We start from the raw sequence: 19,575 nt of genomic DNA, 5'->3' as shown, positions 1-19,575 counted from the left end.
AGGGAGGAGAGTAAGAGAAGATAACAAGATAACATCTATATGTAAATGGTCAGCTAGAAGGTCATCTTTATTAAGGATGAAGAGCCATAGAACCCTGCACTGGAAGTCCTGAGTCTTGGGCACCAAACCTCACTTGATTATTATCACTGCGTTCTTTGGGCTAGTAGTGTCCTCACGATTCAAATTTGAAAGTTAAATAAAATAATCTTAAAGAGTCCATCTAAATCAAAGGTTTATGAATTTTTATGAATGGAGAGGAAAGTTAGGCTACAAAGTGGAAAATTAACAAGGAAAAAGTAGATATCCCTTCTATCTCTGAGAGAAAATTAACGAGCCATTGAGGACAGAAATGCCCCCCCTTTAATGGGTTTTCTGTGGTACAAGGAGCTTAAGGCTACTATTCTTTTAATCTCCTCCTTACAGCATTTGGTTTAGGGTTTCTCTCTGTGCTCAGCTATGCAAGGTCCTCTGGTGGATATATAAGAAGTATGAGGGAAGTTTCTTTTACTAAAGAAATCTTGATTTCATTTGAAAGCCACACCTCCAGGAAACAATTAGAGAACATACCAGATCATGTAATTTATTGCCTTAATTCAATAGAAAAGGAGGTCATTGTTAGATCAGTGGTGATAGCATCCTAGAAAAGGATAACTCAGGCAGCCTCTGAAAAATGAGTTGAACTTGGAGGAGAAGAGGAGAGAGGAAGGATATTTCATGTTAACACAGCTTCACTCTACCTTGCATTCCTGCTTATGAGAGACAAAGTCTCTGTGGACACAAGATGGTCAAGTTCCTCCCTCACTTTATAGAGAAGTGTGAGAACATTTTCTGAAATTGTCAATCATTGCGGTTGATGGCCCTTTACCCTTTAGCTCCCCATCATTCTTGCTTCATCTTTATCTCTATTCCATTCTTTTATTGCTATTAATATTCCTACTACCACTAATAGCATCATTCCCATGTATTAATCACCTACAATGTGCTCTATGTGTTTGTTTTATTGAATTCCCAAAAATATCCTATGACGCAAGTTTTATCCTCATTACACAGATGAGAAAACTGATACAAAAGCATTAACTTGCCCCTAGTTACACAATCAGTAACTTCACATTACTATCTGACTCCATAAATCATGCCTTCTCCACTAAAACAAAATGACTCCCAGTCTTAAGACTTGTTTAACCATATTCACTCTCTCTCTCGTCCCATCTTCTGGTTGCATCACCAGGCCTGCCAAGCACAAACAAGCAAAAACACAGACAAGGTAGTAAAGAGGGTTTGAGCAGGGAGAGAAACTCTTGCTCAAAACCATCACACTTGCTGGCACTAAAATGGCAGTCGGAAGACAAGCTGGTTAGAATGGAATAAGGGAGGGTACTTATTTGCACATTTTAAGGTGGAGTTAGAAACAGACATCAGCTTCAGAGTTCCTCATGAAGTGTAACTGCAAGAGTGGAAATGCTGGCAGAGCTGTCAGGGGCCAGAGGACCCTCACCTTCACCCCCGGGGTCCTGGTTCTTCATGGGAGTGAGGGTAAAGCCAAGATACCTACTGTGTTGGATGCCCTGCATCATCAGGGATATGCATGGGGCAGCCTTCCATAATTGGAATTTCCTTAAAAATATTGAACATTTTTCACTATTAAACACTATCTTCAAAATCCTAGGGCAATGTTCCAAGAGCTTTGATTCACCCCGAAATGATTTGGTTCTCGGAATGTTTCAATTTCTGGATTTAGCAACTCTGAGCTGTGGTGCAGAAAAACATATTTTGAAAAATCCTGGAAGCTAAGGGCTCAGAAGAGCCAAGTAGCCAGCTAGAAATCGCAGAATATTTCATTTCATTTTCTGTTTTAGCATCAAGATTTCTGCATGATGAGGATCCAAACAAAAATAGGACAAAAAACATTATACAAATTAGATATCAGGAGGTAACTTTTTTCATATTTATAATTTTCAACGGAAAATGAAGCTGCTGCTTATTATTAAATGATAATTAAATGATTATTAAATAATTATTATTATTATTAAATGAAGCTGCTAATTATTAATTCCTATATGATTTATATGATATGCATTCTCATTGTGCACAGAAGCTCATCTAGAGCAGTCCCCAGCACATACCATAAGCTCAATAAATGTTAGTTGTTATTTTTATGATTAAAATAAGAAAATACTTTTGTAATCTCTCCTTGCATCAAGGAAAAATCCAGTTGGCTCTGAGTAAGCAATGAAGGCGAAATCTGTTTTTGAAGAAATCTAATTTGGGGGGCCAATTTTTCAGTTCTATAATTGACAAATTGAGTTGACTTTACACGCTGATTCAAACTCCTCTTTTCTACTTTGTCATCAATTCATTACAATTGTGGTGTTGTCTCCAACACTAAAACTGCTCTCTTAAAAGGCATCAAAAACTTAACTACGTATGAAATCCAATCTGTGACTCTGTCATGGAATATAGGTATTAGAAAATGCCCCTTTGAGTTCCCCTCTCATTTCACTCACAAATAACAAAGATCCACCACTACGGTCGCCATCTAATTGGTCAGAAAGCTCTATTGGTTTTGCCTCAGTTTACTGTCTCCAGTCTGCCTCCTTTCAGTTTTCACTTCCTCTGCCTTAGTTGGAATCCTTATTGTCTCTCATCCAAACAATGACGTTTGTTGTCTAACTGATATCCAGGCTCTTTCCCTTTCAGTACATCTTGAGTGTGTTGTGACCAACATTATTTTCTGAAACAGATCAAACCAGTGTCACTCCCCTGCTGGAAAGCTTTCAGTGGGTCTCTTTCACGTGCTCATAATGTCCCACTTGTTCAACCTGCTATTTAAATTCATTAATAACACAGACTTAGCTTACATTTCTAGATTGAACTGTCTATCTACAGCCATTTTCCTTACTGTTCTTAGAAAATGAACTTACTAGCTTACCTTAACGTCTAGGTGATTTGACTGTTTGTTTTAATCTGTCAGGAAGGATTCGCCATCTCTCCCCAGTTCCCCTCCAATCTTTTTCTCAATGTGTTTTAGTTTAGTTTCAATTCCAATCTTTCAAGAAGTTTTCCCAAATTCTCTCTCTCTCTTTCACCCTCATTCTCTTGCTCTTGCTCTCTCTCTCCTAACTCCCTTAGTAGCACTTCATTTATGACTACAATGTCTACCTCACTTTCAGAGTAATTTTAAATATGTTTGAATCTGAGACCACGTTTTGATCTCCTGGAAGGCAAGAACCATAGTGCATTCCTTTCACAGCACTAGATGTTGTATCTGGCACTGTCTATGATTTCACAGAGTAGATACCTCATAAATGCTTAATGAATTAAAATAGCTAACCTTATACTATTGTAATTAAAAGTCAAAAATTGCTGGGTAATGTAGATCTCCAATACCGTATTTAAATTTCTTTGCATCAGGTAAACTGTTTATTGTCTTCAACGCTTGCATCCTTAGCAATTAGCACAAAACTTGCCAATTAATACACATTCAAATATTTGCTGAATAAATGATTGATTGAATGAATAAACCAATGAATAACTAAAGTGAGAAACTAAAGGTTAGTCATTGAATTATTTTAAGCAAACATGAATCGTCACAATTGTACAGTTTAATGTACCACCAGAATCAGGACTCAATAGTTTTCCCAAAAAGTCTAATTAAGAAAATAATGCTAAAAGGACTACTCAGAGTGATTACTTTTACTGGTAATCACACTGAAAAATCCTGAACGTCAATTGACAACTCAACAAATGAAGCAACGAAGTGTATTGTGGTCTTTCCTAGGTGGTTGAAGCCTGGGTCTCTCCGGAAACAAAGGCATGTATCTGGGGGCCAGTTTCAGAAACCAACATTTGGCATCACTTTGCTGAAGGAAAAGGAAGCTCATCCAGCCGTTCTCCTGAGAAAGAAGACCTTTGAGAATAAGTCGAGAGCAAGAATAGAGTACGCAGCCGTATCAATGCACCATATATACACCTTCTGGCATCCTTCCCCAAAGCACCTAGTGTAATGCTCAGCACAGAGAGAGATAAAAAATGCTGTTGATTATTTGCCTAGCCCAGTTCTATGTGGCCAAGAAAGGTGGGCAGCCATTGGAAAGGATTCAAAAATGTCATTCACTGCCTGAAACCATTAAGATGGATTCCCTTGAGAAACACAGATGTTCAGTCTACAACTGCCCAAATTTTACCATAGAGAAGGTACGAATCACTTCTTACATTTCTTTCTTTTGTTTCTTAGCACTTAATGAAACCATTTCAGTCTGCATAAATGTTTAAGATTTGGAAGATTAGCAGATATTCCAAAAAGTCCTTCCTTTGGTGAACAGGGTGACACTTGGGAGGCAGCTTTGACAAGAAAGTTTTGATAGAAATAAATTAAGAGAATTGTCACAAAGACATGGTGGGATGGAACGAATGAAAAAATAGTGAACAATTATTAGGAAAACAAATATGTTTTACTCCATTCTTTTGCACAGGTGATCTTTAATAAATTAAACCACTTAGCTCCAAAAATTAATATTTCATCCTCTCTCATTTTTCAACTATTTTCAAGTAGTAGATGCACGGGTTGGGGCCGTATGCCTGACAGGGAGCATTGAATGATCCTTCTCTAATCCCTTGCCATTCTATATTCTAAGAAACATTTCACTTAATTTCCTCCTGACAATGAAGAGTTTAAGTGTTTCCTCCTCTTCCCTCTTTTTTCTTGCCTTTTGAAAACAGAGCTGAAGCTGAAGTAAGAGGATGATAATAGTCCTACCAAACAGTGTAATATTGCAACAAGATCAAGGTCACAGTCACGGGTAAATCCTTAACTTAACATAGTCGCTATTAATATTTATTGATGATGAACAAAGTCAATGAGCTGGGCTATAAATACCCCATGACATCCCATAGCTCTATAGAGGGACTCCTAAGAACCTATCGCTTCTTCCTAGGATGTTTCCTTCTACATTTATCCTTTTTCATGGCCATTTCCTGGGCAGATTTTCTCCTTTTCTCAAATCAAAATTATATCTTCCAGAAACCAAGCAACAGAAGAATGAGAAAATACTTAAATTTTGTTCTGCCCAATTTCATATCCAGATGACATATACTCAAATACAGAATTCTGAGGCTCTTTACATCTGTAAGTGAGATGCTAGCCTAAATTACATCTCCAGGGATTTTTTTTTCTTCTCTAATATTACCAAGGCATGTGGCTACTTTAGCAACAAGGGCATAATCATCGGAGAAGAAAGACCAATGTGACCCAGAGAAATTTGGGGAAACTTCACGCTTCATGAAAGAGAGAAGATTTGAGCCATACTTGAAGGGTAAAATTGGGAGTAGCAGGATCAGGTGATTCAGGTAAGAGTAAGACATGGTTAGGTGGGCTTCCCAATGTGGCTTAAGATGGAGAGATATGGGAAGATTCCAAGCAGGACAACAATGCACAAAGATAAAACCACTTACAACAAGGGTGGCAAAATAGATTTCACCCTTTGTGTCAACTCAAATTGGTTCAAATAACAGCCAAGAGCCAATATCTCGTCTCTATGATGAACTGTGCTATAATCATTTAGCAATGCCAGCCACAGGTATGGGAAGGGAACACAGCATCCCACCTGTCACTTAAACATTTGTCATCCTTATGTTGGATGGACTTGTTGAAGTAACCAGGCTTTAATATCTTGGTAAGGATGATCTAAAAAAAATTAAACTTGATTTCATGTGAGACATTTGTTGACATTATGTGATTATTAAAGGCAAGAATTAGCCAAAGGTATACTTTTGGTGGATAGGAAAGAACCCATTAAGAATAGCATATCCAAAATGACGCTTATCATACTAGAAAAGTTAAACTGTCTTGTAGAACATTCCTAGAAGGATGAAAAATTTGTTGGGAGAGAGGGCACAGACTGGCGTATACTACGTTAAAATATTAATGTTGGTAAATATTCATTTGTTTAGATTTAATATAAAGCATAGAAAATAGATTGTAGAAATAGGAAGGAAGCTGTGCCCCTAAGGTAAAATGCAGTTTTATAGTTATGAAAATTTAATTTGACTGCTTTCCCAATAATTGCTCATATTTGTAGCAGCAGCATGCCAGCAAGATAACGGTCAATCAAACGGACATCACCCTGTAAATGCTCTTTAAAGCCTGCACTGTGTTTCCTGATGGGAGAATGGCATTGCTTCCAATTGTTAAAAGATGCCCAGTTGAAAAGCAGAATAAGAAATTGGACAGTAGGAAACCTTTATATATTGCCATTTCGCTCCCTCTCTCCAATTAAATTCCTGTTGGAAGCTGGAACTATTTTTTTCTTTCTGAAAATGGAAAATCTGTCACATCATAAACCAAACTTTGAGCACAGAATGTGTGAGGTTCTCTTTTTAAAATTCTGTTTGTACTCAAGAAAAATTAGGATATGCTACGAAGATGGGTTGGGCAAATCTTTCTTTCATAGGTGAGTGAAGGACGGCAATAGGTCCCTCCATATGTGAAAAATTTCTCTGAATCCTAGTTGAAGAACAGCGACAGAAAGCTGCCTCTCTGTCTCTGTCTTCCTCTGAGCCTCCTCTAATTCCTCTCTTCCTTTTGTTCTCTTCCTTGTTCCCTATTTCCCACACTCTTCATGACGGTTGAGAAAATGCCATTAATAACTGGTACAAAGAATCGTGCTCGGTGCATGGAGATAAACTGGGGATGACAAAATATCAACTTCCTGCTGCTCAATTGAAAGCCCTATCTGTACAACTGGTAATTACTTTTAATTTAATTAGGACTCCTGGTATTGTTTCTATCTCATAGATTACATTATAACATGTAATGTGTTAAAGCAACAAGACAAATTGAGGCGAGAAAACACAGAAAATATTACCTTTTTGTTATAAATAATACCACAATTTAACTCTTCAAAAAGCCCTCAAGGAGCTTTACTGTGAGCTAATTATTATTTTCCATATTCCTTTGGCTTGAGTAAGCAAAAATCTTGTATAATCTAAGGAGAAACTATATCTCATGGGTTTTTGAAAAGAATTTTTTTAACTCTATATTTTCTTCTTTCCTCTCTCATGCAGAACAAATAAATGGTTTATGCTTTTTGGTGCTAGAACAAAATTCATACAACTAGAAAGAGCAATCATTAGTGCTGGAGAAAGACTGTGACCTTGACTCTTGAATGTGGGAGATATGAGAGTGGCTTAGGAAAGGCACTGTTTTTAGGCAGAAACGCACTGCACAAGGCAAGGAAGCCTAGTTTATACCTTCACTGACTCAAAGGAATATGAGGGATCCACTCCTTTGTGAAAGTTATACACCTAATTTGAGTTACCATATGGAATTCACAAATTGTGAACTACTAAATAACCTCAAATGACCTTCTAAATAGTTAAATTGTATAATAAGGAGTGCTGATTAGGACTCTGAAGATTCGTCTTTCCAAATTGCTAAACCACAGAGCAGGTAGTGAAGTGAGGTGAGAGAGGGGAGACGGAGAGAGAAAATGGGGGCACCAGTGCAAGGAGACAGATGCCTAAGTTGGAAGAAGACTCCTCCCACTGAGCTTACAATTGCTCTTCAAATAAAATGAAAAATTCTGAATGAATGGCAAGGTAAAATATAATTGAAAACTCCTCTAATAATATTTGATCTTTTCATCTCGCAAATTAGACATGGAAATTTATGAGGTAGATTTACTGCCTTAGCAGAAACTTACTTTGAAAATTTCATAGCACACAGAAAACAAACAGACCACACCATCAAAGGACTGCTCTTTTCTAAAATTAGAGGTAAATATTCACAGATAATGTAAGAACCAAAAGACCTTAAGTATCATCTTGTACAATAGCCTCATTTTGTATATGGTAAACCCAAATCTCAAAAGGAAATTAGAATATATCCCAGCAAAACAGAGCAAGTACCAAATTCAAAGGGCTAAATCCTCGTTTTCAATCAGAGGTTTTTCCCTACACAACATTGCCATTGTGCAACGCACTAACTAGAATTCGAATTAGTGAACTTCAGAGGCTTAACAAAAAATTATACAAAATTAAACAATACATATTTTTAGTCCTAATTTTTCTGCTATTCCAAGAGATAGTCTCAAGTTCACCTGGATGGTGGAGCCAATTATCATAGTGTCTCAGTTTCCAGAACAGTGTCTCTCTGGCAACCTCATATCCACAGCCTGGTATAGAAGGGACAGCTGTTGCCCCATTTGCAGCCCAAAAAAATAGCAGAGGCAGCCAGTTTCTGCAAAACAGAAGACTTTTGGCAAAATGGCAGTGTTCTCTTACAAAAATAGCAAACCATCATCTGGGAAAATTCAGGAAAGCTCATGACTTCTGCCAAAATGAAACTGTGCAGTACTGATGGCAAGTCAACACAGTATTAGGATAGAGATCTAGAAAAGGTCAATTTAGATTTAAGGAAGATATGGAGAGTGTTGGGTGCTAAAAATTTGAAAAATTTCCTTAGGTAAGCTATGGGATTTCTTTCATCAAACATTCAAATAAGTCTTATTAAGTACGCAACTGTAGAGTGATATCTTTTAAAGTATAATATTTTCAAATAAAGCCACGTAGCAATACGCATACTTCTGGGCAAAGTTACATGCCATTTACCAAGAGGCAGGATGGAAAGTTGGAGGAAGGGTAATGGAGAGGAGTGGAATTGGGGCTCAATCATGTATAAATATTGCTTTTGACAGTACAGTATAGTACTTTGATGCCCTTTAGGTTGGGGATAAAATAAACACGATACATGCCCTCATGGAGCAAATAGTCAGGCAGCAAGTTGAATAAATAATGCTGGGGGGAGGAGGGCTAATTATTAATTTAAAAAATTGCTGCCATAACTGAAAAAGGAGAGCCTCATAGAATATGATTCTAATAAAATACCACAAAACTTTATGGAACTAGAACGTAATGTTGAAATACATCTTAATTTCTTCATGTGAGATTGTGTACAAGTCATGCCAAGAATAAAAATGAAAGTCTCTGTAAGTTCGTTCTTAGTGGTTGGAAACTCAGTGAGGTTTTCACCTCCCATGTCCTAGGAAAAGAGAGAAATAAGATTTCCCATTGAGAAATCAAGAGTAATATCAAGAAAGGAACAAAGCAGAGGTATATAAGGTCACTCCAGGGAGAGAAAGTGACTTACAAGTCAGCAAGACTGGACTGTGTCTTGTTTGAATAAACAAATATATCTGCAAAAGAAAATACCAAGTAATAAAGATTCATTCAGCAAAAAACATACAAAAGGAGAGTCACAGAGCAAACACTGGCAGAGCCTACTTAAGCACTGTCCAAAAGAAAGGGAGCTTTTGGATGTCAGGATGTCCTCTCCAGATGGAATGGAAAGGCCATCTTGAGCACAAGGATGAATGCATGAAGTTAAAAATCAAAGGATTCAACAGATTTCTGGTCCCATTAGTAGTACAGTGCTTATCCTGAAATGGATACATCATAGTTTCTTATCTTGATTTCTTAAAAATTTAGTTTATCTAACACTACATTTTCTTCATCTTGTTTTTCTATCCTCACTAAGTAAACTTCTGATACATAATTAGATCTGTCTGGAGGGAGAGAATATACAGATATACCAAATCAAGTTTTCCCATTTGTGTGACCATTATATTTCTTCCATTCTCTCTTTGGTCTTACTGATCTACTTTCTCTATGAGGGTAGAAATCGTGGAAAAGCAAGGCCCTATAATGGGAAGATGTGGAAGAAAAATGATGGTTTAAGATCTGCTAAGAATTGTATTCTGTGGAGTAGCCCGAGCTTGCCCATACATCTTCACAATAATTTATATTGTTCACTAATCTACCATGGCTCTCTATCACCTAAAGATCAGAAGCTTAGTGCTGAAAGACACTTATAATTATCTAGTGGGAACCCACCATTCTATGAAGCAAGAAATTGAGGCACAGAGAAGTGAAATCTTTGCCCATAACAGAAGTTTGCTCAGTCTAGAAATACAGATCAGTGTTCTGTCAGCATCTGCTACTGCTGCCTTCAGAGCCTATTTTCTGCAGAAGGAACTGAGGTGAAGTTGTGACAGATGAGAGGGTCCCAGAGAGGGTTCTTTGTGCGAGGTTATAGAGGTTCACTTCAACCCTGGCTTCCAGGTCAGAAGAAAGCTTTGACCTTCTCTTCAGCAGGCCAAAGATGTCTCTCTCTGGGAATATGTCCAGTTCAAAGAAGATGCCCCTCCGAAGTTAACCTCTCTCTACAATCTTCATTCTTGAATCAGTGAACCCCAGAGATTGAGTTGGAACTTGACTGTGGAGTCCCTGCTATGAACCAGGCTGGGCTAAGCCTGACATCTGAAAGTGACCAGTGCGTTGTAGAGACAGGGACTGCTGGAGGCATGGATGGAGGCAAGTTCTGCACCTTTATGGTCAGAATCAGCATTTGGAGGAAAAAATAATCTTCTTTAGCTAAAAGTAGACATTCACAAACATGCTACCTGGAACCACTGCCCAGTGCCACTAAATGGAGAATGAATAAGATGAACTCAAGACTGTCACCTACAGGAGAAAATGAAGGACCCCAAGGAGATGCATCAGAAGGGTGGGAAGAAATTCACCAATCAGGGGAGGAAGATGTGGCTGAGGCTTTTGAACCAAATTAGTAGATTGGTCCTGGAAAGAGTATCATATAAAAGAGCCATAGTGCATTGGTATTCATGGGTTCACAATGGGAAGATGACACGCTAATAAAACGAAGTTTTCAAGCCAGAGGAACATCTAGAAATATACTATAGATACACCAAAAAGTACAACAATCTGTACATAGGACTCCCAGGAATATCTGTAGGTGATGTTAACCTTTCAGGTCTGTTTGCACACATACACTGAAACGCATGTATCCCAGATTCACTCTCCGTTGGATAGATGCTGATGAGAGAAAACTACTGGCATTCATTGTTACAAAGAATGATGCATTCCGTTACACAGATACTTTGTTGGGGCACAGTTCTAAAGAGCTCTGGAGTGAGGAATGTGGCATTTCCAGCACTATGGGCCCTCCGCACCTCAGGCCATTCTCTTCTGCCTTCAGAAAATACTCATTCCCCAAATCCACAGCTTTTTACTCTGGTTTCAGCTTCTCAGTGGCAAGCACCAGTTTTCCTGGTAGTCTTTATACTTTTATGGGCTATTTGCTGGTTTATATTCTTTTTTATTATGTTTTATTAAATGGAGTTATATGGAAAAAGTCACCTTTACCACTGAATCAGTATCACCATGTTTAGTCCAAATTTTCCTACCAAGCCTTCAGTCCCAAATTCAAGAGTATCTATAATCTTATCTTGTGTCACTACTTGAATCACGTTTATTTTCTATTCCTCTCACCGATCTCATTAGCTTCTGTAAAAGCTGTGATCACAAGAAATGGCCTCTTTTCTCCCTCCACCACCAAGCAAAACCACTTCTAACCGAGAGTGGCCCTCTTATACATGGATGGTGCCCCAGTTCGACAGCACCTGGCTGCCTACTGATTTACACGCCACTGGCTTTGCTCATTTGTGTTACCAACCAGGCCTCATGGGCCTTTGAGTTTGTGGTCCTTGGTCTCTTAGAGCAATGATTTTCAAGCTGCGCTCCTCAGACAGTACAGCCAATTGTCACAAATTTATTGCCTTTACTAGGAAATTAAAAAAAAAAAGGACTCAAAATGATTGAATGGCTCAAAGTTGTCTTATGTGAAGAGAAAGAAAGTTGTTTCAGTTTTAAAAGCTCTATATGCCTCAATATTCTGCATTGCCTGCAATAATCCTATTCTGTTTAGGTTAACAAGGGCAGGTAACAATAATAATGAAACCAATGATAGTAAAACAACAATAACTAACACCTGCCAATCACTTATTATTTGCAAGATTCTGTTCTAAGTGTTTTTCTTAACTCATTTAATCCTCATGAAACTCACATGAGGTAGGTTCTAAAATTATCCACATTTTACAGATGAATAAACTGCACAGAAGGTACCACAATGAAAACTGCCTTATGAATACTAGCCTGTTGAGCAGGCTGCTGGTTATTCACACCCAAAGGAGAGTTACCATAGCCAGATGCTCACCTCTTATCAACAGGCTGAGATCAACATTTTAAAAGAAAAGAAATCCTTAGGGCTGGCAAAGGGAGAAGAGCCTGGCTCCGCAGGCTCCTAGCCTCCACATTCCTGCTTTCTGACAGTTGAAGTTTAAGGCCTCAAATGTTGTGGGTTGCAAAGTGGTCGCAATTCTTCACTCTTCCCCTATATGCATGCCCTTCGCAACACAACTTTGGGACTCCTCCTACCAAAAACTGGAATCCATTTTCCCACTCCCCTGAATCTGAGCTGTCCTTGTGACTTTGGCTAGTAGATTGAGGGAGAAGTAACAGGTTGCCGGCTCTGAGCCTAGACCTCAAAGACCTTGCATGCTTCTGCTTGTTCTCTCAGAACCCAGTCCAGTGTCATGAAAATAAGGCTGAGCTAAACCTGCTGGACAGAGAGATATGTGTCCCAGTAACCCCTTATCCATGTGACCATCTTAGACTAGCCATCCCCAAACAGACCTCAGAAGTTGACTGCAGACTCAGGAGTAAGCTGAGCTGAAATCAGCCAAACCTGGCCCAGATTGGCCCAGTGAGCAATAATAAGGGCTTATTCTTATAAGCCTCTTAGTTTTGGAGTGATTTGATACGCAGCATTAGTATAACAATAGCAAGCTGAGAAACTAAACTACAGGTTCCACTGCCTTGCTGTTTCAGAATCAATCCTTATCTTGACTAGAAGGATATGAGGAGCTGCCAACTAACTGTAGTTTTGGAAGGACTGTCATCTAATCAATCACCTTTTAACTAGCTTAGCACTAACCATAGTCTCAGTTATACGTGGGCTTCTCCCTGTGTGTGAGTTCCTCTCTTGGTAAACTTCTTAGCAGACCAGTTACTCTAGGTTTGGAAACTAAACTTGCCATTTTCCACAGCTCAGGACTAGACCCTGACCTAGTTACTGGAGCCATGGAGTTATAAACTAGAGCCAAGTTAATCGCAATGCACCATCTGCCCTCTTGGATTTCACTGTATCTCCTGCCCCTGAATTCCCTGCTGTAAATTTCCCCAGATTTCACTTAGCCATTTGACCTGGTGGAAGCCAACTGCTTTTCTCACTTGTTCGTTGCCTTTATCTTTGTTCTGTAGACACTCAGCTCTAAAGCCAGATGGGTCTTCCAATGTCTATAATACTGCAGCAGGAGAGACCAATTCCTGGAGCTGGTCCCTACCTATGTCACTTTATCAAATTAAAGGATCATCATCTCAGTCCTGTCCCAAATGATTAACAAGAAGTATTTAATTCTCCCCAGGAAAGATAGTCCTGGGTAAGGAACGAGCCTTTGAGACCAGAGAGAGAAGAAGCACAAAGAAAAGGGTGACAAACAGCCTAGTTCACAATTTTCCGGAATTCTTTGAGAACCTTGCCTTATTCATCTCCATATGTACTTAAAATAATGCCTCATGCATGTTTTAGACTCAATATTTTAAAATAAAATTGGCTAGTCGCATCATCTCCTTATATGAAGGAGAACATATTTTCTTCCCAAGAGAATTCTGTAATATTTGCCCTCTTTAAAACAAAAACAAAAACAAACTCAGAAAAAGAAATCAGGCTTGTGATTACCAGAGGCAGAAGGTGCAGGGAGGGGGAATTGGAGGAAGGTGGTCAGAAGAGACAAACTTCCGGTTATGAGATAAATAAGTGCTAGGGATGTAACGTTTACCATGATGACTGTGGCTAACCCTGCTGTACAATGTACAGGAAAGTTGCCACGAGAGTAAATCCTAAGGGTTATCATCACAAGGAGAAAATTTTTTTCCCTTTTTTCTTTGCTTTTTATTGTATCTATACGTGATGATGAATGTTAGCTGAACCTATTGTGGTAATCATTTCACACTATATGTAAACCAAACCATCATCCTGTACACCTTAAACTTATACAGGGATGCATAGCAATTATTTTTCAATAAAACTGGGGGGAAATACACTTCTATTTGGTAATTGGAAAAATCCACAATATCTTAGAGTCTTTTGATTATTTCTTTTCGGTGAAAATGAACTGTAAACAAAACCATACCAAAGGGGAAAGGGTCTTTTAAATCAGTTAGAAAAGAACAAATTTTTCTTTCATTCTTTCAGTACAAAGAGGAACAGGGAATTTTTCCTGCCCTTCAGAAACACACAATCTAATAATGAAGGTGGAAAAAATTAAAAGCAGCCATAAAATTAAATGTTTTGTATTGTAATCTAGTTGCCCATCATCTCTCAGCCAAATAGGAATAATGGGAACTGTTTTACTGAGTGGTTGCCAGGATTAAAGAAAATTACATGTTTGAAAATTTGTGTGCCTGGTACACAGTAGGTACTCAAAAAGTTGGTTTAAATATGTTTGTAAAGGCCAAGTGTTTGCTACAATGTGATTTACCAGGGCAATGCTAGAAGTTAAGAAAGGAATACCAGGTATATTTCCAGTATGTTTCAGGAATTTAACTGGAAACCTTTCCTTGAATATTCATTTTGTCATCTTGTTTATTACCGCTTTCACTAGTCATGAAATAATCATGAGATTAGAAATGCACTACCTTGTCTTAATTCTCTGGAACGGGTTTCATAAATGTACAGACATATTACTTGGATAATTCTGCAACCTCACATTTCTATAAGTACATTTATAAAACTTAATTAGGAACAATATATACAGTTTGGCAGGTAGTTACTGAAACAGCTCTATAGTTTTGTGAAATATATTAGATTTGGTACACAAATAATGTAGTCATTTAATGGGTCAATTTCAATTACACTTTTCCACTTGGCACCCTGGAAATCGATTTCTTTAACATAGAGACATTAGTCTTTTTCATATTTCTACATATATTTCAGTCCCATGAACGGAACTGAAACTAAATTTAATAAATCTTTTCTTCATTTTCAGCCAAAATGTCCTCCGTTTGATGGATATTAATGACAAAGCAGCTTATAACTATCAGAAATGCTAAAGACTTAGGACAAAATACTTTGCTGCATGTTCACAATATTTTGAAAGGACGTTGAGATCCTTTGGAATACGGTTTGGAGTATGAATCAACTGCCAACTTATTAAATGTTGTGATAAAATATCTCATAGGAGGGCCACATAAGACCTTAAGTATTACTCATATCGACTTATGAAATGAGAGCTGCACATCCTACGGCATGCAATTTTCATTTTACTCCACTGTGTACTCCTTTGGTAGTGTGGATGTGGCAGAGTATTCATAATGGATAAGTATACAAGGGCAAATAGGGTCTTAGGTAAAGAAACAATGACTACAGTGAAAAATAGAGAAAGAGGGGTTTTATTTTTTCCATCCAATTTCAACCTTTTCAAAACCAAGACACTATTCTTTCCTTCCTGCCGTTTTGGGTGAGCCTTTGGAAACAAAGTTAATGGCTTAAAAACAGGCTACTTCGTGTGCTATGTACAAATTGTGTAAGTTCCACGAAGGGGTCATGTTACCAGTTCACCTTTTTCAGACACATGGGGAAAGATACATTACTCAAGGTTCCACATCTAACAAAGAAAAGAAAAAAAATGTTTACTTTGGCTTTTCTTTTTATTTTTCATCTCTATGAGTACATGTGTAAGAAAAAGAGAGACTGTTTTTCCTCTCAGTCATCCTCTGACATTGGAGGTAAATGTTCATAAAAGAGGCTTGGTCTAACCCCAGGAAATCCTTGGGGGGTAATTACCTCTTGGCACTAAAGCGACATTTAACAAGCTTGCCTTTTCTGTGAGATGAAACAGCCGAGCATGGCTTTCATGGAATGCCAAACTGGACTTTCCTTATTCATGCAGGTTTTTGCATTCATCTATATTTAGATTAGTTGAGGTGGCAATTCAGGTGGTAAGAAAAGAGACTTAGTCATTTAACAGAGTAGAGATTATTAATTCAACAATCATCAACTATTATTTTGCAATAGTTGGTGTGTTTTCCACTATATGGCAATTTGCCGACCTTCTCTGAAGAGCTCTAAAAGCAAAACTGAAAGTGAGAATTTAAACATATCAGTTAACCACATGTATTGGCATTTATATATGCGAGAGAGACACACACACATATACACTTGCATACATCTTTCTCACGTGCACACTGTTCACTAATTTGAATCCTTTGGTGCGTAGACAATTTTTTTTTCACCAAAGTAGCCTTTCTTAGCCTTCCTTTGTTGCTGTCGGGTGTAGCTTTTAGGATAGACAGTAACAGAATCAAAGCTGAGCTGAGCACATGAAAAAGAGCAGGGAGTCCTTAAAAGTGGCAGGAAAAAGGAGGTACAGTCAAAAGACAAGAAAAATAAGATGGGAGATGGAGAGTAGATAGAAACCCTCAAAGGAAGGAAAGGTGATGGGCGGTGGCTGCGGAGAGAGTTGGCCAAGGTTTCATAGTTTTCAAATGGACGCAAAACTCCAGAGAAATCCTGGGACTGTGTTTTTCAGCAAGTCCAGTCATGAGGATGGTCTGCCTACAAAGGCTGAACCTTTGTAATGTCAAGTATTCAAAATCAGATGCAATTTAACAATGACAATACAGTCCTTTGCTTGATATTTACTAGGGAAAGGCTTCATGAAAAACCGTGAACACTATGTAACAGAGGAAGATATATGCTTATGTAAGCTTGCATGCTTGTGTCTATGAGGAAATTGTTGTATCCTAGAGATTTCCTTCCTTGCATCCGCAGCACCCCTCCCTTCCTATCCACTGCACCCCCATCCAGATATGTGTCTTTTCCTTTTCCTGCTCTTTGAAAACTGATGTTTGAGCAACACAGCTAGTCAGTAACCATTAATGGGTTAAGAGGGCTGGAAACTCATTTGATTTCATAGTTGACTGTTTGCATGACTACAGGTTAAGCTGTGATTAGATTTCCATTTACAGCTCTCTCATTTTCAGGCATTTAAAAATAACTCAGCCCTAAAAGTTCCTTCTAAATTGATTGAACTGGAGCTTTCCAATGAGTCATAGATAACCCTAAACCTCAAAAACACAAACAAAAAATGCAACACCAAAGTTGGGGGAGGGGAGTGTACCAACCCAAAGCTAATTTTTTAAAGCTTTTTTATTCAGAAAAAAAAAATCATTTTGGGAATGCAAGCCAACAAATTTATGTCACTCGTGTAAAACCACTTTTAAGTCATTTTGCAAGGACCCCAAATAAGCTAAAACATTCAAGTTTTGCACCTGCAAAAGACAGCACACACACACACACACACAAACACACCCCCCACACACACATGTGTCTGTCTGCATATAAATGGATAAGAATTCAATGGCCTCATGGAAGTTGTTTAAGACACACATTCGAAGTCCCGTGGGTGTTTTGTGATGGTCTGGTCTCTGAGGAAAATCCAAATAAGTTTACAAGATCTGATAAAATATCCTTTTTTACCTCCCTTTTCAGTCTTAAATTCAAGGCTATTCAGGACTCTTGCCAATTTGCCAATTTACAGCTGTGGAATTACCTAACGTGCAAGTTTTTTCAAAGCATTCGGTGAGTGACGTGGAAGTTCAGCAGGAATGCCCCTGTTGGTGGCGTCTTATTAGACCTCTAGCACAATGCAGCTATTTTAGTTTCTACCAAGACTCCTTAGAGGAGGAACTGGTCTCTTGACCCATCCTATGACTTCCAGATTCCAGTTTCCTAAAGCACTACAGCCTCTTATTATTGCATTTGAAAGATTTAAAGTATTACTTTTCCTCATGCCAAGAAACACAATAATGCTTTCAATAAAGTTAAGAACAATATGAACCATTACTATTTACTGGCATAGTCTTTACATATACTGGTATTTCCGTCATTTGGGGAGGTCATTTGTCAGATAATTTCCTTTGTAATGGAGTTAATCCTTACCAAGAATAAAATTAATAAACCTGAGAACAGTAGAAAAACTAAGACAGAGATTTGGTCTAGTAAAACTTTATTAATTGGGCTTCCACTAATGCATAATTTGTGATGTTATGTCCTGGGTTAGACCAAATGCTACTGCTCACTAGTGATTAAGAAAAGACTTGCTATGTAAGAAAACAAGACCAAGCCGGGGTGAGGGGCTAGTGGAGTGGGGAGCCATCTCAAACCTTCTTATGAACTGATGAAGACAGAAAGCCTCTAAAAGCAGCTTGCTCGGGAAAACTTGTGGCAGGCTCAGCATGCTGGCACATACTTTGCAATCTGTTGAAACAAGGCAGGGCGCTACCTTCAAGGAGTTGGAATCCAGTGCACTATGGATTCGACTGCAGTGTACCATGGACACAAACGGATTCTGAGGTTCAGATACAGGCAAACACAACCTGAGCTCTTGGTTTAAAAGTAGCTACAATTGGGGACTGGGCCGGTGACATAGTGGTTAAGTTCATGCACGCCACTTTGGTGGCCCAGGGTTCGTAGGTTCAGATCCCAGGCTTCGACCTACACACCACTCATCAAGCCATACTGTGGTGGTGTCCCACATACAAAATAGAGGAAGATTGGCACAGATGTTAGCTCAGTGACAATCTTCTTCAAGCAAAAAGAGGAAGATTGGCAACAGATGTTAGCTGAGGGCCAATTGGCCTCACCAAAAAAAAACACGTAGCTACAATAGAATTTAGAGTATTGAATAAGAAATAATAATATTGGATTTAAATACATACAATATATGACATCACATAGAGTGTACACGCACACACACACACACACACACACAAAATGAATGTCCTCAAAGCTTTCTAATAGCTATAGAAATTATTAGGTGCTTTCCTGCAGCTCTGACTTCTCTCTATGTAAAAATAGACCGCTATAGCTTTCAGGAGATGCTGCCTTTGGCCAGCTTTCAGTCCAGTAAGAACAAAAAACAAAGGCAGATTTCCAAATAATTCACTTTATAAAAATGTCTGCCTGGACACTGAATTAGTCTAAACTTCTATATTGACAAATGAGTGGCATGCCGTACTTGATGTGATAATGAAGGTTCATAGATTCCTTCCAATCTCTCCCAGATTGTTGGTAAATTTTTAAACCTAAATTTGAAAACAGGTGTGTTTTACTAAGAAAAGAAACCACTTGCTTATTTTTACAGTGTCAAATACCAGGTTCCGTTTAATTTTTATGTCTAATGTCTTAGATCGCCCAGTTTAACAGATGAAAACATTACTGTGATCACACACTTCCTTTCAATGATTTTTTGGTATTTTTCCTTAGGTACTATTTATGCAATTGCATTATTTAGTCCTCTAAGCTTGAAGATTAAAAAACTTAAAAATCTCATTCGATCTATAAATCTAGCTGGGTTAGACTCATAGTAACAAGAGTAACAGCCACAATTTTTTAAACACCTACATTATGCCAACATCATTATAAGAACTTGATATAAATTAATCTCATTTTACTCCCGTTTCATAGATGAGGATGCTAAAGCTCAGAGAACTTCAAATATTATTCATGTTCCAATAACTAGTAATTGGCAACTTCAATATTAAAGCTCAGCTCTGCAACACTCCAGAGTCCGTGTTCTTGCATTGTGACAAAATCCCTTC

The sequence above is a fragment of the Equus asinus genome, chromosome 12 (assembly GCF_041296235.1).
Source record: "Equus asinus isolate D_3611 breed Donkey chromosome 12, EquAss-T2T_v2, whole genome shotgun sequence".
Taxonomy (NCBI): Eukaryota; Metazoa; Chordata; class Mammalia; order Perissodactyla; family Equidae; genus Equus; species Equus asinus.
Note: the sequence above shows the minus strand (reverse complement) of the source record.